This window comes from Lonchura striata, chromosome 1, assembly GCF_046129695.1.
Source record: "Lonchura striata isolate bLonStr1 chromosome 1, bLonStr1.mat, whole genome shotgun sequence".
In the NCBI taxonomy this organism is placed as follows: Eukaryota; Metazoa; Chordata; class Aves; order Passeriformes; family Estrildidae; genus Lonchura; species Lonchura striata.
The window spans coordinates 82,425,454-82,448,319 of record NC_134603.1 but is presented as its reverse complement, the minus strand read 5'-3'; the positions used below and the strand labels follow the sequence as shown (position 1 = coordinate 82,448,319).

General features: G+C 41.0%; 1 protein-coding gene across 3 annotated transcripts in view; it reads right to left on the bottom strand.

Annotated features, from left to right (window-relative positions):
* The window catches only part of TNS3 (tensin 3), a 187,797-nt gene extending 172,168 nt beyond the window's left edge, over positions 1-15,629 (bottom strand). For 2 of the 3 annotated variants that reach the window (XM_021526399.3, XM_077785372.1), the window contains exons 1-2: positions 15,261-15,628; positions 3,789-3,833 (exon numbers count right to left, since the gene is read on the bottom strand). The gene's annotated coding sequence lies outside the window, so the exon portion shown is untranslated. Of the gene's footprint in view, positions 1-3,788; positions 3,834-15,260 lie in introns of all 3 variants that reach the window. The other variant, XM_077785370.1, reaches the window with a different exon arrangement.
* Between the last annotated feature and the right edge of the window lie 7,237 nt (positions 15,630-22,866).

Below are 22,866 nucleotides of genomic sequence, written 5' to 3'. Positions count from 1 at the left end.
AATGTAAGATGGCATAAGTACAAGGATCACATTCAGCTACAAGACCTAAAGCTCTTGTGGAAAAGGAAATCAAACACAAGAGACATTTATGAAGTTATTATACAGGAGCGGCTCTGTAGCTGATTAACCTGGACACTCACCCAAGGACAAATAGTTAAACTATTACATCAAGAAAATTAAACAAAATGCAACTGTTGCTTAACTCAACTAACCTGCTCTTTTCTTTTGGCTCAGAAAACTACACACTTTAAATTTCTAAATAGCTATCCTAGTTATTTCTCTGGCACTAAAATCAGGATCTCTTATTACTGCAAGTAAAGAAAAACTCACCCAGACACATGCTTAACTTGATTTTCATGATCCTTTTCAAAGGCCCAAAGAATCCACTTGAAACACCAACTTATTCCTTCTACCAACAATAAAGCTCCACAAACCCTTATTCTTATCAAATACTCTCCAATCTCATCAGTATCACTTCATCAGGGATCTCTGGTTTCCATCCAGATCTGTAGCACCAAGAGTACTTTCATATTGGCACACTGGAAAAGTACTCTGCTTTTTTACTCTTTTCTCAGAAAACAAGTTTCCTTTAAAGCCTTCATAATTTCTAATTTATCATAGGATAAATTTTTTTTATTGCACTTTTAGAGGGTTTCATTCATTATCAGAGCAGTTACTACTCCTTCTGCCCCACAGGAAAAAAAAACAGAAAGCACTTCTAGAACAGATTCTTCAAACAAAGTAATTTTCTAACAGCAATTTACAAAAGCAATAGTCACATGACACACTTGCCAAAATCTGAAATTTCGTGGAAATTAATAACAAAAAATATGTGAGACCACAGAATGCTTATTTAAAAGGCTTAGCTAGTTTTGACATCCAATTATTTTGGTAACATTTTAATTATTACAGAGTATATCAATATTGTAGTATATCAATATTGCTGTTGAAATAAACTAAAACTTCTGAAGCATCTTTATTGCCTGGACATGTTTGTTTGCAGGTCTGTTGACAAGGCAGATGTGCAGGCTGGCATTTTTATAAACGTTGTGAAGGGAAAGCACAAACATTTTTTTCTCAAAACCTGAGGTGTGTCCGCAATCATCTGTTAATGAAGAAGCAATCTTTCAAAAAAAAGCTACCAAGTCTCAGTCCAGCCAAAAGTATTAGAACGTCTTCATCACTTCACAGATTTCACCCAAAAAGCCAGATGGTTAGAGGTTTTACTATATCAAAATATTTTTATCTGGCAAAGTATACTTCTTAACAAGCAGCAAGCTATTTGACAAAACTAAGCAACTAAGAACAAGCAGGGATTCTGCAGTATTGGGAAAACACCATCTACAAGTGTACAGTTAGCTATTCAAGATTTGTATGTTGACTGTTGGAAAGGATGGATAAATATAATTGCCTGGCAAAAGATTTACAATAGTACAGCCAGGATGAAAACAATCCCCCCTACTGGCTGGACAGTAGCCAGCTTTTGGACCTACAGATAGGTCCAAAAGTCAAATGGACTGTTCCACCTCAACCCCCAAAATGTATGATTCATCCCACACCTGTAACCCTCCCCTGAAACATCAAGTGTCTGTGACCCCATTGGCTCAAGTCTTGTTCCAGCCCACCTTGAAGCCCTCTGATAAGGGGTCTCCGAGGGGCTGGACGCTCTCTTGGATCTTCCCCCCTCTTGGAACTTCCACCCTCTCCTAGAGCATCCTCTCTACCCCTTGTCTCTCCCCTCCCCCATCCCCTCAGGCCTTGCCACATGCTGCGTCTAGCAGCTCCAAGCAAGACCTTTCACCAGCCCTAATAAACTTTATATCCTAAGAGCAGCCTTCAGAGATTTCTCATCTCCATTCATCAAAGCTGTCCTGGAGCACAGCATTCCCTACAGTTGACCTTTTAGAATTACATGACTGTCGTGGTTTGACACAGAAAAATAATTTTTCCGGAAGGAAGAGGTCAATTTGGATATTAACCAATTAAATGTAGACACGTCTCTGAGAACACAGAGGGGTTAAAAGCAGAATTCCCAGGAGAACTCGCTCTCTTTGGTTCCGGTCAGCCGCAGTGCAGCCTCTCCCCTGCCTGGCCTGTGGCTGGGTGGGGAGGGGAAGCCCCATGGCCTGACTGAGGTGGGCCCAAGGGTGGAGGGGACTGGAACCGGGCTGGACCCCTGCAGATGGAAGGGTGGAGGAAATCTGTGATGTCTCTGTTCCCCCCCCACAGAGTTTCTCTCCCTTGAGAGAGAGAGAAAGAGACAGCAGGAGTTTTGTCAGCAGTTCACCACGGGGAAGGAGAAGAGGAGAATCTGGGCATCGAGCCATCCTGAGAGTTCGGACTTTTAACCCTTCCTTGAGAAATGAAAGCTTTGCGAAATTTTTCTCCTCCTCAGTTTGAAAGAGAGGAAGAGGGACACCTTGGACCCTGGGATGTTAGAAGGAGAAATTCTAGATTGGGGGGGGGGGGGGCGGGGGGAGGGTGAAGGAGTGGCTTTTTGGCTAGACTTTTTCCTTGGTAGCCACAGACAGAATTAATCTCCTCCAAGAGAGACTGCATTTTAGGAGGATGCCAGTGAGCCAAGAGACCTGCTTCAGCTGAGAAAAGACAGAAGTGGAGTGAACAGAGAAATTAGGGGGTTTGTGGTGGTGCCCCCTGTCCTCAGAGAAGGAGAAGATCTCTGTTCTTGGACCCCCGGGCCCAGGGGAACATGGGGGGGACTGTGGTCCCAAAAAATGAAAAACTGAACTGTTGTTTTTCTCCCCTCTTGGCAGGCATCCTTGAAAGGAAAAAAACCCTAAAAGCAGTTTGTCCATCCATGCATTGGTGGTGAGAGCACTGTGCATGGAAAGGAGAAAGGTCACCATGGCAAACTTTTTCTCTGGGCGGTGCCATGTGTGACATGGAAGCACAGGATGTGGCAGCTGTGTTTCTTGGGGGGCTGTGGCACAGGAGAGGCTCCTCTCTCCCTCAGTGGACTGAGTATCGATTGTCTGGAGGGTGGAAATCTGATTTGGGTCCAGATTGTGTCTCACTGTGGTTTGTTGGAGTTGGGTGGTGGGAGGAGGAATGCTTTGCAAGGTTTTAATTTTGATCTTTGTGTGTGGGTTTTTTTTTTTCTTTCTTCCTTTCTTTCTTTTATAGTAGTAGCTTAATAAAGTTTTTTTCTGTTATTAAGCTTGGGCCTGTTTTGCTCCATTCTCGATTGCATTTCACAGCATTCAATTGAGAGATTGCATTTTCATGGGGTCACTGGCATTGTGCCAGTGTCAAACCATGACAGTGACTTTCTTCTCATAATGCAGTTTAGGGCAGGAAAATCTGTAACATTTTTCAGCTGTCAGTATATATCAACACAGGCCCTGTCCTTTCCCTTACAGGAAAAGCAGAATTTCCAAACAATAACTCACTTTCCTACTAACACATGTAAGGATATTGAGCAAACTAGAGTCAGAATACCCTTTGTTCTCCCAAGCAAGTGTACAGAAGAGAAAGGGGAAAAGAGAGACCTGCCTCTTCATAATGTTCTTTCAGCAAAATTTACAATGCCTTAATGTTGCCAAACAAACTTAACAGCCAGAGAGCCTAGTGGCTACATGCTTGTTTTGTCTGTTAATTTTCACTCCACAAAAGATTGTAAGGCAGTAAAATTTTTTATAAGCTGCAACTCTCAGCAGTAGAGAAACCACAAGGAATGCACAGATTTGACTACATTCTTCCAAGTTAAAAGCATTACTTAAGAAACAACAGCATATAAAATATGTTGAATTGCTGATGAGTGAACATACCTCAGTTTGTCCATGAGCCAATTCTCCAGATGGATTGTTGTGAGCCTGTTTTAAATAAAGGGTTGCTTCAATTAGTGAAATATTACTAACTGACAGGGCAAATTCCAAAACTATTTCACTAGAATTAGAAACCCTTTTCCCCTCACTAAAACAATTTTTAAATAGTACTTAACACCTACACAGCCACAGATATGCTCTAAGTACATACATACTCCTCTGTACCTCAAAAAAACAGTTAAGTGAGAAATAAAAATATTTACCAAAGCATCTGAAAAAGCTTCCCAATATTATTAGCAGAGCTGAAGGAAATATTTTCAGACCTGTATCAGATCCTACTAGGTATGATTTTTTTTTTACAGGGGGCAGAAGGAAGAGGAGCAGCACAGGGGGAAATGTGTAAAGGAAAGCAAAATGCCAGACAGCTGTTCAAACCAATGTTAGGTTCAGCTTAAGTTCAATGCACAGCCTGTTATTACACTGACTGCAACTGTCACCTTCCCCTACCTGCAATTAGTTGTCCACCTTTTTGCTTTCCAGTTATTCTTCCACAACCTTGAATAACCATAGCTCACCATGGGAATCTGAAACTCCAACCTGTCTCTATGTCCTCCATACAGTCACAAGCATACTGTGTTTATATATGGTAGCAGCTTGAACTCCGGAAATCAAAATTTACTGCTGATAGAACACATCAATACCGGTGCAGAAATTTTTAACAAAGAAATAACATTTTCAAGCAAATAAAGGATAAAGTATTTTTCTTAGAATAAGTGATAAAATTCTTTTTAATTAAGAATTAATTTAAGCCAAAACAAATTCTGTGATTTTATAACCTTAACTAGTCTATTCTATTCACCCAACCATGATAAATATGCACATATACACAATCTATTAATTGTATACTTTCTGTACCACAAAATACAGATGCTCTTTTTGCTCTTACTGTTTGCAGGTGCTGTGAGTACCGACAGAGGTCTTCAGACTAAATACGCTTTCTCATAGTAACACTTTGCAGAAAATTTATTATCTTTCTATTACGCTGCCGCTTGAAGGATGGCTGTGTTTAACTGTCTCTCTGTGACTGAATGTGCTTTGTGAAAAGGAGAGAACCCCTTACAGACTTCTTGGTTTATGTGAAGCATCCTCCAACCATCAGGCTGCCTGAACTGAGATTCAATGTTCCAATAAGCCCAGTCTCAGGAAAGCAAGATAAACCTACAAGGTCATCTAACTAAAAACTTCTAGCAGAATCAGATGACCTGGAATTTAGACTCATAGTTGTCCAACTCATGACATCATTTAGAAGCATTCCAGTCAGCATAAGCTTGTATAGCTTATCATCTACTGCAATGCTTACTTGCATCATGGCCTATGCTAAAACTTCCTCTTCACCACTGACTGCCCTATCTAAATCTAGAAGCAAATATTTCCACAGAGACAGCAACAAAAAATTATCCTCCAAGGTCCCCCAAAGGTCCTCCTATAATAAGTGCTAGTATCTAACTAACACAGTCCTCAAAAAAAAAAAAAAATTTTACAGGTATTGCAGTTTATGTTCTTTGACTCACTCAACTTGCTTTAGTCATCAGCTTCTTTCCTTAAAGAGACATTTGTTAAGAAAGCAATTCAATTACTAGAAACCACTTACTGCTCCTGAAAAATGGTAGCAGATGGCAGAACTGTCAATTCTTTTAATTTTAATTTTTCTAACACTACTATATCCCCCAAGGTCTCTCAAACACAAAAACAAACAAACAAACAAAAAAAAAAAAAAAAGAAAAAAAAGCTTTATTCAGTTTACTCAAATTTAACCCCAAGTACACAATCTCCTGTTAGCAGAGGCCTAGCTACCAGCAGGTGACAGTCCCTGTGAGTTCAGGAGGTTTCAACTGCCCCTGGTTTGTTTTAAAAAGATCTTTGCGAGGTGGGTGAGAAGAGCGCTTAATATCCCTTCCTTAGGACCCCAATGCACCTAGAATGAGCCACAAACTACAAAAGCATCAAGGTAAATCATCTAATCAAATCTGGAGAGACTACATTTATTCATCCTAGACACGGCCTTTGTCAAACACATTTCTGAACAAAATTCTGCAAGATCTTAAAATAATCAAAGCGTGATCCCAGTCCAAAGCAAACTCCTAAAAATCTCTAAATGTAGAAGCAACACTGGGGGAAATTCCACTAAAAAAATCTATAAGCTTATGCCAGGACTCTGACTCATGTGCTGCTAGCTTGTATCTTAGTAAGAAATAAATACCCTCAGAGAGATGAAACGTTCCAAATGACACATGCGCACATAAAAAACTTTTGAAAATATTTTCTAGGGTGGGGAAAAGGTAAGGAATTAAATCTCCCCGTAACCCGATGAGTGCTATCTTATCTAAAGGATAAACACCCAAGCAGAATTCTGAGAAAATACAATGCAAAGAAAATCCTCATTCTTTTAGAAAATCTTGACTTATAAAAGAGCAACTTGAGAGGAGGCAGGGCAATACATGTTCAACAGAGAACAAGCTTAACAGTCTTCAAGATGTTTGGTTGAGAAGCAGAGCATAAATTTTGCTATCACCAGCCCCTTGTCTATGTATATGATCCCTTCTACCCACATTTAAGAGGTCTGAATTTGAAATAAACAAGAAAAACATCACTAAAGTTTCTACACAGTAACCAAATATTACAGAGGCAGCTCCGAGTGCTACTGAGCAATTTTACTTCCCTCACCCTGCAGAATACGTGATGTTGTTCTGGACTAGTGTCAATTTCTTCAAGAGTTGTAGCTTAGGAGTTGTGCAGTTCTGCTTCCCATCTACATTCTTCTTGCATTCCCTCTATCTAGTCTAGAACTCCGTGTCAGCAGAGAAATGTCTTCCAGCAGGCAAGAATGAACAATCTCTTCCCAATTACAGAGTCATGTGTGGGCTATAAGCAATTTTCCAAACATAAAAGGAATGCAGGAATTTGCTATCCCTATATTAGCAAGCTAAAACAAGCCAACCTGAAGATGGAAAAGATCAAAGTGTCTAAGTCACCCCAAAATGAATCCCCTTCAGGAACGTTCACTACCTCCCATCCACACATACTATATCCCTCTAGTCCCTCCCAGAGCAAAAAGTTAAAGTCTTTGAAATTAGAATGATTACCCAGAATGCTGTCATGGTTTGAAACTGGCCAAAAGCCAGGCACCTATGGAAGTCACTCACTCACCCTCCGGGTTCATGAGCTGAGAAGATACTCCAAGGGCAAAACAGACTCAACTTAGAGGTACAAAGTAAATTTATTATTAACAAAATCAGAGGAGGATGATGAGAAGTAAAATAAGCCCTTAAAACCACTTTCTTTTCCCCCAATGCCTTTCTCCTTCCTACCAACAGTGCACAGAGACAGGGGGCAGAGGTTTTGGTCATTTTGTAACCTCAGATCTTCAACTGCTCAGGGAGAGAAGTCCTTCCCCTGTGAGGCCATGGGGTTCCTTCCCATGGAAAACAGCTCTCCATTAACTTCTCCAATGTGATTCCAATCTCGCGCGCAGCAGTATTTCCAAAACCACTGCAACATGAGTCCCTCCCACAGACAAACAGTCCTCCCAAAACTGCTGCAGTGTGGATCAGTCTTCCACAGGGCGCAGTCCTCCAAGGACAGGCTGCTCCATCCTGGAAGCAGGGAACCCCTCTCTCCATCGGGTCTCCCACTGGATTGCAGCTTCCTCCAAACATTCACCCGCACCAGCATGAGCGCCTCCCCCACAGGCACACCAGGACAACTGGATCTTTTATATGAAGTTAATTCAACTAGCAGCTGCCTTCTTCACAAATGAGCACAAGCCATTAGAAAACAATTCTCAAAGATTTTTCTGATTATTTATCTATTATTCTAGCAACACGTGATCTTGCACCACATGATCATTGACTATTTTGAACTTTTAGTCTTAAACTAGACTAAGAATCAACGCTTCAGTCCTGGATTTCCGCAGAAGTACTGTTCTGTACTTGCAGATTCAAGATCTCAGAGCTGAACACAGCCACTCTTTCCCAATTAGCCCTCAAATCCTCTTTCTTGGTAAAGTGGTATATAATCTCCTGCAGACCTTAATGAAAGCTGGAGTGCCTCATTAAGTAGTCTCCAGCTTTCAGTAAAGGTCAGCTTGTTGATACATTTTATTATCCTAACATACAAAGACAACATTCTCTTTTCAAGGCAGAATGAGCATCTGCGTTTCAAAATAAAATAAGAGTAGCAGCATGTATACACACAGGGAACAGTAAAAATGTTTCAATGACATAGAATTAAAAAGTTAAAACTGCAACTTTTTAAAATTTGTTTTCTTCAAATTATCTTTACACAACAGACAGAGCAGGTATTAAACAAAAGAATACTCTCCACTAAAACTAAAAGCTTTTGACATGCTACTCTTGCACTTCCTGAGGAATGGAGTTTTAAGTAGCTTCTGGCATAACTCCTCTAGAGGTTCATTTCCTAGATGGAGCTATAAATTTCATTATGCACTTTTATCAATGCTAACAATAAAACTATTGTGCTTCAGCAAAGCTACTCCTTGGAGAAAAGTCCAGTGCTTATCAAGGCTGGGGAAGAGGGGAAAAAACATCACAAATTAAGCACATTCCAGAATGCAGTACAGAAGTCAAAGCAAAATATTATACTGAAAAGGCAGAATTTTTAATCTGCAAATGGCAAGAACTCTAAGCAAGAATATTAAGTGTCAAGTCAGAATTAAAACTATTTCCTCCTCTGCCCCATCATTAAGTGTCTTGAAACACATACATAATTTTATATAGACAGTTAAATCTTAACATAAGATTCAAGCTTACACATTTAAATATACTTTTGGAAGGCGGGCAGGCAAAGGAGCAGCAGGGCAGCACTAAAATATTTTATGTAACCACAGTATATAAGACAGAAAGAAATTAGACAAAAAGAATACTAGCATCCAAAAACTACTGCAGAACAAAAAAAGCCTTCAAAATAACACAGAACATCTAGAATCAACTGCAGCAAGGCCACTGCTGAATACCTGCTGAAAGGGAATACCTGCAAAGTTACAAAAAGCACAGAATTGTCAGTCATTTGTTTCCACAGTCATAAAGAAAGTATGCAAGACTTGCCCATATTTATGTGCTTTATTTTACTTATAGATTGAAGATGTACTTCTAAAACATGAATATGGCTGATATTTGAAAGCCAGTTTTATTTCAACAAATCCTACTCAAAGAGCAAGAGCTGCTATAATAGGATAGTGGGTGGTTTTTAGATGCTTATAACCTTACAGATCAAATAAAATCCAATACTGGGGCTAGACCAGAGCCCCAGTAGAGGACAGAGAGAAATTTTAGGAAATAGGCTAATAACAGTCTCAGTGGTTCAACTAAAATCTACTAATCCAAACATTCATTATTTAAAATCCAGTCTACTACTAAAATAACCCCTACATTTTCACCCCAGAGTTTGATCCTAAACACTCTAACCTATTGAATTTGCCACTAGAAATGCCAGGTTTCCCAGAACCTGCAGTAATAGGTTGTAATTGACTTTTCATCTTCCAAATCAAATCCATCTCAACTGACAATAAAAACAATGCTAAAGACTGAGTGTGGCTGATAACTGCAAAAATAATTGAATGACTGAAAAAAAAGATAGCATGCCTCAGAAATTACTTATTTCTAACTTAGTGAAATATTTTGTATTCTTGAAGGAAGTGTCTTAAGATGTTTTTCCAGCACAAATTAAATTGATTACATACTAAAATCAACAGCAATTAATCAAACCATAGACCCAGGTTCTCATTTCTTGACCATTACAACAGTGTATGTGTTTATTAGCTATAATCAGGTAACAACACATTCATCAAAGCCAGCGGGAACAGTTTGTTACAAAAATCCAGGCAGCTAAAGTTTCTTCATGTATATATAATAAATTAAAAAACAGAAAATCACCCATAACCTGACAGATATACAATATCAACAATTTGTTAAAAATTACATTTCAGTTGCAAACATGACAGGATAGTCCACCAGGTAAGCAAAACCTAGCACATATTCTCAGAAAATCAGATGTTCCCAGAAGTACACAATACCCACAAATATATTCTTTATAGCTACTATTTCCAGGACATTGACTGTTAGAAAAGTATCCTGTAACAAGTCACTATCAACCATTCATCAAAAGCTTGCATGCACAAAAGCTGTATTTCCATGACTAACTAATTTACAATTACGGTAAAAATCACACCAGACTTCGGAACACACATCATGTCTCCCTCTCCACTAGCTCCGTGAGAGGCAGAAAACAAGGATGCCCATAATGTGGTACAGAACCCAATACTGCTAAAGCTAGGCATTACAAACCATCCAGCTCTGGAAGAAATCTCTAATGGAGTAATCCACTAACTTGTGGTTGGTATAAAACAGTCAGGAATGCCTGACCTGAGCACATCTCAGTCTCTTCTGTTACAGCAATTGCTCTTCATACTAAAGCACTGAAGCAGTAAGGGGAGAAATCTGCATGTACAGCATACTAAGAGACATACTGGAAGACCTCTAAGCCAGTACACTGTCCTCTGATGTGGAAGGCTCACCTTCAAGCTCCTTTTCACCTTTTCTTCCAGATTGCAGATAAGCACTCCAAACACAGTGTTGTGGTATCTGTCTTTTCTTGGCTCTCTGAATAGTGGATTATTTACCACAGAGGTCTAGTCTCAGATTCCAACACCAATTTTAACCCCCTTCTTCACAGTGGGCTGGCCTCAATTCCCCCTATGTTGCTAAACTACCAACTTACCTCTCTAACAGCAGCAGGCTATCTCTGATAACCATTACAAACACAGCCACAGCCCTGACACAGGAAAAAACCTCAGTATATCAGTGGATTGAGCTACTGACACTACTGCTGCCAGAGGATTGGAGAAGGAGGATTCAGCCACTTATGCAAGGACAAGAAGCAACAGCAGCATCCTGACACTGGCCAGCAGCATGAAAGAAGGTGCAGAATGCAGAACACAGCTCTCTGGGCCCTCCTCATCCTCGCCAGTGAACAAGTGGCAAGTCAGATCAAAGTGTTCTCTGGGTCACTTTCTGTCAGAACTCAAAATGTCCCTCAGACATTTTTGGATGTTCCAGGTCCAGGTCAGAAGCATTTGAGACCCTGGCAAGCAGCTGAAAACAGCTGTGATTTTGGATTTGAACCACGGAACGATTTACCAACCTTGAAGGAAGAACAAGAAGTCACAAAAGTTTAGATATTATAGTAGAAGTAATCACAAAGTAGAGGGAAGAATTTTTGAGTGCTGTACAGGGGGGTTTTAGGTCTTGTCCATGGGGGTCAGAGGTTTTAAGATGGAGGGATTTGGGTCTGCCCTGTCCTCCCTCTTTCTTTTTCCTTACCTCCATGTTCTTGGTGATGTTGGCACTCACAGATTGGTTTAAAGAAGTGCATCATTTAATATAGGTAATAGGCATTGGGGAAAAACTATAAACATTTAACACATAATGTACCATATAAAAGATAGAATCAGCCCTGGGCGGGGGGAAAGAAGAAGAAGAGGGGAGTCAGAGAGGATGTCAGGGTGTGTGTGTGCCTTTGCCTGAGCAGATCGCAGCAGCTCAAGAAGAAAATCTTTTAGATAACATGCAATAAACTACCTTGAGACCGGATAACAGAAGACTACTGAGTCTTTCTTTGAAAGCATGGGTTGGAGGAGAGACTTTTCCACCACACGGAGCCACCCCTGACCTAGAGGTGAGCTCCGGTAACTTTTAACTGCAGCAATTTGCTGAACCACTAAACCAAGAGATATGGAAACCTGAGTGCATAAAATAAGGTCCCAAAATGCACTAACTGAGATTAATAAAGTGATTAGGACATAAAAATGTCCTATTTTGGCTACCAAGAAGCCTTGCAAAAATCTGACGTTTTTGTCTGCCAAAAGATAAAAGGTGCATATGGCATAAAGAAACACTTATATAGAAAATATTTCAGCAGAGACTCTGGCATCCAACAAGGCAATATTACACAAATATAAATATCCTTCATCCAATTAGACACTAGTGATTTCTTTTTACCTTATCTCCTCAAAAGAATTTTAGTAGTACTAGCTGCAGAAAAAGAACAAGTACAGAAAGACCGATGAAAGAAGGAAAGCCGCCCATTTTACTTCAACTAAAAAGAAGCTGTAAATACATTTCTTCTACTGATCAACAATAATGTGCTTACAAAGCATAGAATCTGAGACATGGTATGCAAGGTAGTATGGTACACTGAAAATTTTGTATATGGTCTAATGTACATTCTTCCTTGTATTGAAAATAGCTCAAACTCACATCACAGATTCCATAGTTTCCTCAACTAAAATTATCCTTCAAGAAAAACCATAATACAGCATTTTAACTGAAAGTAAAATCAGATGTCTACAATCACCTTTTCAGTCCATCTGCAAGCAGATAGATTTGACTAAATGGAGAGGAAAAAGGATGCCCTCTACTCTGCTTTTTTTGTTTGTTTGTTTGTTTCATGGTCAAGACTTAAAAGATATCATTACCGAAGTCATGTTTTTTCAGTAAATTAATGCAAGACTGAAAGTTAAAAAGCTAAGATCTACAGGTTTATATATATAAAACCTAACACCACCAATCTTTTTCTTATTCCCCAAATCACAAATAAATACATTCCTAAATGGATTCACATCCTCTTTCTGCCATCCCCAAAGTTAAGAGAGTGTCTGAGCAGCTCACGGAACTACAAAGATATAACAGTATCTTCCCTTCCTCTGTCTCTGAGGCTGCTTAACTTCCTCAGATCCTTTTCAGTGGATGTACACTGAAAGCAGACTGCATCAACACATCTGTCCATTAGATTGCTGCATATCAATCTGCCACCTTATGCCTCAAGCAATTGATTATCTCAATTCTGTTATCACACAGGCCTGTACCTGCAGGGTAATTAGATGGTGGGGTAGGCAAGATGAGAGAGGGAGTAGTGAGCAAAGGCAAGAAGAAAGGTAGACACCTAATCCCTGTGAAGCAAGGCAATGTTAATTTCCTGTCACTGGCAGATCAGTACAACAGACCCTGCAGACTGAAAATTCTGGCTTAATATATCAAGCACAGAAAAGTTATATGCTTTTCTAGAGATTAACAAATCATGAGTATGCAAATCCAGTTATATTCTTAAGTTGTGAAAAAATAGCAACTTTAAAAGCAGTTACGTTGTGAAATACATCAGTACAGATGATGACCAAATCAAGTGGGAAAAAAGGGTGAGGGGGCACTGACATGGATTAAGTGTATTACCATTATCACTGCAGACATTCTCACACTACCATAAATGTAAGAAAACCTCAGACCTACCTCATGCTGATAGTGACTTGTTATAGGATACTTTTCTAAACAGTCAGTGTCAGGGAAATAGTAGCTATAAAGAATATATTTGTGGGTATTGTGTACTTCTGGGAACATCTGATTTTCTGAGAATATGTGCTAGGTTTTGTTTACCTGGTGGACTTTCCTGTCATGTTTGCAATTGAAATGTAATTTTTAACAAATTGTTGATATTGTACATATTTTATCAGAAACAGCCTGCTCTATCCCTAGGTGTAAAATAATATATTGTAGGCTGTTTCTCTAAAACTCAGTTTTTATTCATCATCAAATGGCAGGCTTTGGGGATGCTGGCCTGCCAAAACCTTTAATAGCTTTGACATTTCCCAGATGCTTGCTTTCCCTACCCCTCACTAAAATAATTTGCTGCCAAATACCTGCAAATACTTACATACAAATCCCTGTTACAGGCCTGCTGTGTAAGAAATAACTAAGCAGGAACCAAACTTAACCTTCAGAGAGGCCATCCAAGCACGTGGTTTGCTTCTCACCTTCCACCCACAAAGGTACTAATACCAGGAGAAACAACAAAACAAAATATCCAAAACCCAGCCCAACCAAAAGAAAACTCCAAAAAAAAAAAAATAGGGGAAAAAAAAAAAAACACAAAAAAACCCCAAGAAACTGAATTGTTCACTCCCTCCCACCTCTCCTATCACACATCTTCCTTCACAGATGGACAATCTCCATCAAGATGTATTTTCCTAGAGACTCTTCAGCAATAGGTCAAGTGTGTAGCAGAAAAACACCAGTAGAAATTCTCACCAGGAATAATATGGAACTGTAAGCCCTAAAATTAAATGCTACCAATTATTAGGTTTCTATAGCATTTTTACTGACTTCTAAAATAATTTCCTTATATTAGTTCTCCTTCATTATACCTGTTCTGCAATTTCAGAACTACTCTATTTTACTTACCATCTCTCTTTTTGTTAAAGAGTATATTTAGGAGACACATGGTAGTTATACTAACAAGGTTTTATCCAAATAAGTGCCACCCATTTCTCAAGAATATCAACTCATTCAGACAAGATATTAAAAGACTCTCCATCAGCTTTTTCTAATGCAAAAGAAATTGCTGTTTTTTCCAATATTAGGCATTATTACATCTCTATCTCAGTGGTATATTCTGATCTGCTAGCTATAGAGGTTATAGTCAGAGGCAGATAACCCTGAGGAACGGACTCGCCTCCCTGCAAGCAACTCAGAGAGAAAAAGACCTCTATTGTGAGTTCTGTGTTTGAGATATAAAAATTTTCTGAATGACCAGAAAACAAGCAAAGGTCAAAGAAGGTTATGCCAATGGTGATGATATCCAAAAATATCACAGCTGTTTTAGTAAAACAAAGCGTAACCTGCACAAAGGTACTTTGGATTAAATCAGAGATTGCAAGGAACACAAATAAAACTTCTTGTGGCAGCTGCCTTCTCTAAATAATAATTTCCAGGGGCACATGCACAATCTGAACTGAAATAGAATCTTTTAACTTAAATCATAGAAAACTCTTGGTAATGCAGCACTGATTCATGAGCACATGTACTTCCAACAAATTACATGACTAATTAAACCTTCCAATAAACATGAGTTATTAGAAGTAATCAATTTATCAATTTAGTTACACAAAAAAAAAAAGCCAATTGCCAATTCTGCCTATGTAGGAAGAAAAACTCACTACTTTCAAAAACTCAGAGGTTCTCTTTCACAGCTTCAACCTCATCAAAAATCTCATTTGTTTAAGCAAAAGTCCTGCTTAACCTAGACTAACTGTAGTTGTTTCTTTTAAAAATTACCCAGCTTAAGACATCTGTAATCAGTCGAAGTTGAGCAGCATACAGAAATTTCCTATCAAATATCATATAAAATAGTCCAAAAGCCCTTATAGATTTCACTATTGTTTCATTTCATACCTCGTAGGAAGTAAACACTGCAATTACAAATGTAATGACTACCACCAGGCACTTCTCTACATTAAAAAGCAAAGAAAGGAAGGAAAGGAAGGAAAGGAAGGAAACCCCATGCTGTTAAACATATAAGCAGTAATCCAAAATAAAAAAATCAAGTTACAGAAAATACTGTAGTTCTCACCTTCTCACCTAATCCTAGACTTGGAAACGAGACTCTTGCTTAACGTGCAACTCCTTAACATTCAGGAGACGACCCGACACGGAGGATCACAGCTGTGGAGCCTGAGCCACCTAGCCTGCACTATCGGCCAGCACCAATGTCAAAAGCTGTTTAAGACCCGGACGTTTGTCAGAAGACATACAAAGATCCTGAATCTCGGTCTTCAGTAAGGTTTATTTATCTAAAAAAGGGACCAGAAAGCTTCAAGCAGCTGGAAGTTTTAGTCAGCGATGACAAGACACTGCCGACAGTTCAGAAAAGCTGGGCACCGGGAGAGATCTGGGTGGGTACCAAAGACACCACCATTTATCACACATACCAGCAGATGTGCTGAGGTTTAGGCCAGCCTCAGCAAGGGCTGCCTGTGGACGACGAGCCAAGCGGACCCGGGGCAGGGTATGGGGGGGCTCCCCGCGGTGGGGGGGAACTGCCCGCTGGCGGACGCACCCCAGCCCCAGACCAGGGGGTCTCCCTGCCTGACAAATCCACAGGCTGAAGTAACTTTCTAAGAGAGAAGCCCGGCCACTACGTTGCCCAGCACAGAGAGAGCTAAGCATGACTACAAAGACCTGGGAGGGCCTTCCCGCCCTCTCGGCTGGAGCCTGCCTGCGGACGGTACGGCCCTCAGCCCCGGCGTCATCCTGCCTTCCCTACGGCGGCGCTCCACCACCTCTACCCTCCCGGTAACATGGACTCCCGAATACTGTCCCAGTGGACGGCCCTCCCAGTCCCTCTGGACTGTCCGAACCCCCGCCCGGCCCCACCATCGGGAACTGTGCCCTTCCCGCCCTAACGAGCTCCGGGTCGAGAGCGCGGAGCCCTGGCACCCGGTAGCCGCCACTGTGGGGGCCTCGCATCTCCTCAATCCCCACCGCAGCGGCCCCGCGGCCCGCCGAGCGGCCTCCCTCCCCTCTCCGCTGCCGAATCTCCTCCGCCCCACCAGGAACAAAGCCCCGCGCCGCTGCACCGGCTGGGTGCGTTCTCATTCCCGTGGATCACGCCGGCCGACAGTTTACCTCGTTTTCCCTGCTCCGCGACAGGACAAGGCGGCCCGGCCGGGGAGCAGGATCAGGGATTCCCCTCCCCCAGCGCTTCACACACTTGTTTTTATTTCCTGCGCTCCCTCCCGCCGTGAGAATCCTGCAGCGTATCGATCAAGTGTGTAGAGGAGGCGAGGAGGAGGCGCGTGGCACTGCTCCCGGCTTGGGGCGGCGGGACGTACGGGGCAGACCAGCCGTGCCTTGCTGCCCCGCACCCTGAGGCGGCGACACCAGCCCCCGCCTCTGGCCTGTTACCTAGCGCCATCTCCCCGCGGCAGCCTGACTGCCTCATTCGGAAGGCTGGTCTGCTTGGGATGGGGGTGGGGGATCTTCAGGCCGGGAGAGCGCCGCCATCCCTAGGGCCCTGCATGGGTTCGCTTTTCTCCCTGTACCTCGGCGGCTTTGAACTTAAGTGCAAGGCTAGAAGTTGCAGCTCCTGGAACACGGGCATTTACCTCTCTCTGGGACGGCTTGCTGTGGCTGCCGGTAGAGGATTGAGGCTAAGACCCATGAGCAGCTACGTGAAAAGCAGCCACAGTAAGGAAGCCAAAATCAATTGGGTGCGGAGAGGTCTGCACCTGTTAGTTTCTCAGCACAGCACCAGAGATGCAAAGATGATCCCTAAAATCACTGCTTAGATGCTACGTAAGGCTGTAGATTCCCTGTGTACATATGTTCATGCACGTGCAGTTCTTTACTACACTGATATTTATGCTATTTACACGCCAAGAATTACCTCTCCCTTGAAGTAACTCAAGAAAGGGTAGTTCCACACCTGGAGTTTCTGCAGGACATAAACACACGGCACTGTACTCTGTACCTGCTGGTTCACAGCTTCTTCCACTTGCATAAGGAGTAACTTCTGTGACATAATGCAGCCAAAGAATAGGGCAGGGAAGTAGTACTACTACAAGTACTGCTGTCCTTTTGCTCCACATTTCAGAAAGCAGAGGTTTTACTCCAGCTGCAAAAAAATGAGAGTTCATATCTTTCCTTTGGTGTAGAATTTCACCCCCAAAGGCACCCGAAATTTAGCTGAAATGGGTATAACTTGAGGCCATTCCTTGCATATATATATAGTTAATCAAATATCAACTGAAGCAAAATGGAACTTAATAGGATGGGATTTGCTAACACGCACCACACTGTCAGATAGTAACTGAGGCCTCATTTGAGGTAAATGCATATTACTAGTTAAGAAAGGATTTGAGCATGCCTCTTGTGACTAGGACCCCACGTAAACATGATGTGACCTTGTTGTAGCTTGTTCCAGAAACAAACTCATAGAAGTGATAAGCAATAGTAAATACTTTATTACTCTTAGAGGCTAGATTTACAGCCAGCCTATTCTAGCACTAGGTGTTTCCTGTGGCTGATTTAGTCAATACAGTGGCTAATATTTACAATTCCGTTGCATTGAGGACATAGGACCACCAAGAAACAGAGATCTCTAGAAATCCCCGACATGGGTTTCAAAGTTCAGTGCTAAGTCTGTTTTTTTATTTGTTCACAGTATCTGCAATGTGAAGGCTCAGTGCCAGGAAATTCATGGTGTAGGGGTAATACTGTGGTGTTAGCCTAGCATAAATGTTCTTTACATTTTACAGTATGTCTATGGTAAATATTACCTTCTTATATTTTTACAACTGTAATTATCACCTCTATATTGTGAATTCCTCCCTTCATTGCTTTTTCATGGGAATGGAGAAGAATAGGAAAGGAGAAAATCTGTATCTGTGTTTTAAAGAGGTTTCAGTGTTTTTGAACTTGCCTGGAGATATTGCCACTGACCACATTAAATACTCACCTCAGACAAAAATTTGGTGAATCAAGAAATCTGCTGTGTGCTGTGCTAACCTGCTATCAAAATAGTCTTGTCTTCTACTTTAATGACATCACAAACACTTTTAAATATTCCAAAGAATGGAGTAAGAATAATTATGGTAGTGATTCATACTGGCTTACCACTTGCCCTGATGTGCTTTATTCTTACTGGTTTCTAGAGAAGAAACCAAATTTGAATAATGTATCAGATGATCAAATAAAGTTTTTATATCAGAAGGAAGAAGGATTGCTTGTTCAGTTATCACTGCATTAAAACTAACCATCTATTCTTACCAGCAACCAAGAACTTGCTGGTTCTGCAAGTTATGCAGAAATCAGGGCACAGAACAATGATTTCAGTCCTATTGCTATTTTGCTTAAATAACACAGACCAGAACAGTAGTCTTTCATGCGCATAAAATACATACAATGATGGCATATGCTATGTTTATAATCACTCATAAGGCATATATATTGATCACATTTGCATCAAGAGCACTTGATAGATACCAAGTTTCCCTTGAGCAAATCTCCTAAAACTCAGTTTACTCTTTCAAACTAGGCTATTTTAATATAAATTTGTAATCTGACTTCAGTGTTAGAGATCACAAAGTAAGTCGCTCCAAATGTAACATAAACAGTAGTGTAAGAATTTACAGTGTTTCATAAATGTCTCTCCAGCAGCTCTGTGTGCTGGCATGAACAACCACGACTTTTTTTTTTTTTTGGTAACAAGAAAAAGAGTTCTCTGGTGACTGGTTTTATTGTGACTTTTCATTTTCAGCAAAACAAATGCTAATCTCATTCATGTACTTTTGACAGAACTGGTATCTGTAAGGTTCCTTCCAACCCACACCATTCTATGATTTATGAATTGCCCCTGCATATGTCAGCTTTGGGCACTAAACCACCATTTCAGAAATTTTCAAGCTACCACACCAACAGACCATATTTAACCCCATGTTCTATGTTCTAGGAATGAACCCAGCTGACCTATTTCCCATCAACGACTTACTGGTACAGATGATACATGGTATCTGTGGTGGTTAAAAAGCTAATGTTAAATCTGCTGATTTATCAAACACACCCGTGATTGTGTTACAAGTGCAGCAATGAAACATCAATCTGCAATAACCTTCTGAAATGTTCAGTTGGCACAAAATCAAAATAAAAATACAAAATCTCTAAACTGTGAATAACTTAGGTCCATAGCAACAGTATGTTGCAGAAAAATCTATCAGCTATCTGATTCTTATTGGTACTTCGATTCTTTAATAAAAAATGGACAAGAACAAGAATCTTGCACAGTAATTACATTTTCTTCCTGTACTGATTTATCATGTTCCTAATAAATTATTACATTTTTGCAGGTTATCAGCTTACAAGGCAAACCCTTGTAAATGCATGTCTACATTATCCACTACAAGATAGTATAGGCATGCTGAAAATGATTGTAAAAATCAGGACTATGCAGTTTTAAGGTTGGCTCATTTATATCATTATGATACAATGAGCACTATATATGTATTCATGTAATCCAATACTTGATGCCCTGTGATACTGTCCAAGATTGAAGAACCAAGATGTTTCCAAGTACCATCGGAGTAGGAGTTGCCTCTGGACAGTTTTCCTTATCTCCTGTTAATAGGCCAATCAATGTCTTGCCACATGACTCAGAGGTAATACTCTCCAGGAGCCAGTTCTGTTTAACAGGTGATTAAGGGTGACTCAGAATAACAGCCCATTGTGAGATGCTCTGCCCAGGGGGAGGAGCTAGGAATTCCCACCTGGATAAATCCGGGGATTTCTAGACAGAGAGGCAGCCTTTCCACAGATTTCCGAGAAGGTACAGCAACCACATCTGCCATTCCAAGAGGACTGCAGCCACTCCAATTTGGACTGCTACCAGCACACTGGCCAAAGGAATGTCAGGTTGTATTGTGACTTTGTCAGTAGTCTTCCTTTTGTATCATTGCATGTATTTTTGTCTTTTTTCCCTTTTCCCAATAAATTGTATTTCTAACTTAGAGTCTCTCACTGGTTTTGCTTTCAAACCAGAACAGATACAACAAAAGAAGCCTGGTACTTTACATATTCCCGTAAACATTTTTCTATTCTCCACTTTCCTAGAACTGCTCCTTTTTTTTTTTTTTTCCATGCATTAAAAAGCATTAAGAAGAAACTAGTGAGAAACACTGAAATTGGCAAGTTTAAAATTGTGAAGGCTGCAGAAAAGCCTCTAATATATTGTATAATTGATGCTTTGTTTAACATATACTAGCACAACTGTAGTCCAGGAAAAAAAAACACCAACTCCAGAAGTGCTTTCAAGGCAAGTCTCGTGGTACTGAGTTAATCACAGAATCACAGAATAATGAGGTTGGAAAAGACCTCTAAGATCATCAAGTCCAACCTATGCCCTAACACCTCAACTAGACTATAGCACAAGTGCCATGTCCAGTCTTTTTTTAAACACATCCAGAGATGATGATTCTACCACCTCCCTGGGAAGACAATTCCAGTACTTTATTATTTCATTGAAACTTTTGTCCTAATATCCAACCTATACCTTCCCTGACATAGCTTGAGACTGTGTCCTCTTGTTCTGTCAGTTGCTGCCTGGTGGAAGAGACCAAACCCCACCTGTCTACAACCTCCCTTCAGGAGGTCAATAACCTTCAGCAATAAGGTCACCACTAAGCCTCCTCTTCTCCAGGCTAAACAACCCCAGTTCCTTCAAACATTCCTCATAGGGTTTGTGTTCCAAGCCCCTCAACAGCCTTGCTGCCCTTCTCTGGACGTGCTCAAGCGTCTCAACATCCTTCCTAAACTGAGGGGCCCAGAACTGAACACAACATTCAAGATGCAGTCTCACCAGCACCGAGAACAGGGGAAGAATGACCTCCGTGCTCCTTCTGGTCACACAATTCCCAATGCAGGCCAGGTTGCCTTCTTGGCCACCAGGACACACTGCTGGCTCATATTCAACTGGCTGTTGACCAGCATCCCCAGGTTCCTTTCTGCCTGAACACTGTCCAGCCACACTGTCCCCAACTTGTAACCTGGTAGGGGATTTTTGTGGCCAAAATGTAAAACTTTGCACTTAGACTTATTAAACTTCATGCTGTTGGACACTGCCCATCTATCCAACCAATCTAAGTCTCTCTGCACAGCCCTCTTTCCTTCCAATAGTTCCACATCACACTGACAAGCTCATGTGGTTTAGCTCAAAGAAACAGTAAATTAAAGATAAGTTATGTCTACTTTAGCCATCATTTAAAATCTTTGGTACACAGTGCACTTTAGAAAAACTCCAGGCATACCAAGCGACACTACACTCAGCAAATGTCTGGGAGTGCGGTAACTTCACTGGTCTATGCATCTGCCTGTCCAAACCATGATTGCCAGATGTCTAGGTTTGACAAGACAGGAATCTGCGAAGGAGGGCTAAAGCCTCCTGTGCAATGGAGAAGGTAAACCCCCTCCCTCCGAATTACTAGGAGTTTTAAATCAAAAGGCTCTCAGGCAAAGATATGGGAATGGGAGTAACAATTCTTTACTAGGAGAAAACTAGACAACAATTTAAAAAGGCAAATGCAATCGGTACAAACAAAACCAGTGAAAAAGTCCAGAACCTGAGGATTTGGGGTGCCAGTAGCAGTCCTGCTGGGACGATTGCTCCCCTTGCAGTGATTGATGAATTGCAGCTGCAGTGGTGATCTTTAGAAGGGTTTAGTTTTCCTCTGAAGATCTGGTGGCAGTGGGGCTGGTCTTCCTCTGCGCCGGGGTTGCCTCCGAGCTCTGCCGCCGTCGCCTCAGCGCGCTCCGGCTGCTTCGCTGCGAGTGCCGCCGAAGAGAGCTGCTTCTCTGGCAATCCCCCAAAAGTAAAAAAAGAGCTGCTCTGTCCCCAAAAATAAAAGAGTGCTTTGCTTCCCCCTCTGGGTGGAGCATCTCACAATGGGATGGTGTTATGTTACCAGCCCTGCATTGAATCAGTCAATGGCCCACTAACAAACCATTACCTCTTAGGAGCAAAACCGGTTCTTGGAAAAGATAACAAAACCTGTCCAACAGGTTTGCCTTCAACAGATGGCAAATAGAATACAAGCTTATCTTACAACCCAGGACACCAGAGATGGGTTCACAGAGCCTTATACACATGAAATTGAAGGTAACAACATAAACATGAGCTACAAGCAAACGTAACCATACTAAAAGCTATATATTTTTCCAGGATTATCCAAAAGATAGGTTACAATTATTACTATGTTGACCCTAAAAATATTTGGCTACAGGTCTCATGATAACAACTCATCCTTATTTTGAATTACACTATTTTTCTGGACACCAAGATCCACAAGGAATGTGTTTTAATATCCTTCAAGCATTTCCTGATAAATCTCAAAACCAGAACTCCATTTCTACAGAGCTAAAATTCCAGTCATCCCCAAAGATTTCATCAAAGCTGTAGGATTTGACTGTGAGATAACAGATGTCAGAAGAGATATATGCACATATTTTGAACACAGGAAAATAAGACAGGTATGTCCATGTTGGCAAGGCAGGACCAAAAAAGCGGATTGTCCCTTAATATTTCACAACGGAAAAAGAAAGAAAAAAACTTTTATTTTGATTTATCCTACAAGTTATTAAACATTATGCTTAACTTTATGAGCACTACTATTCAGGAACCATACATTTTA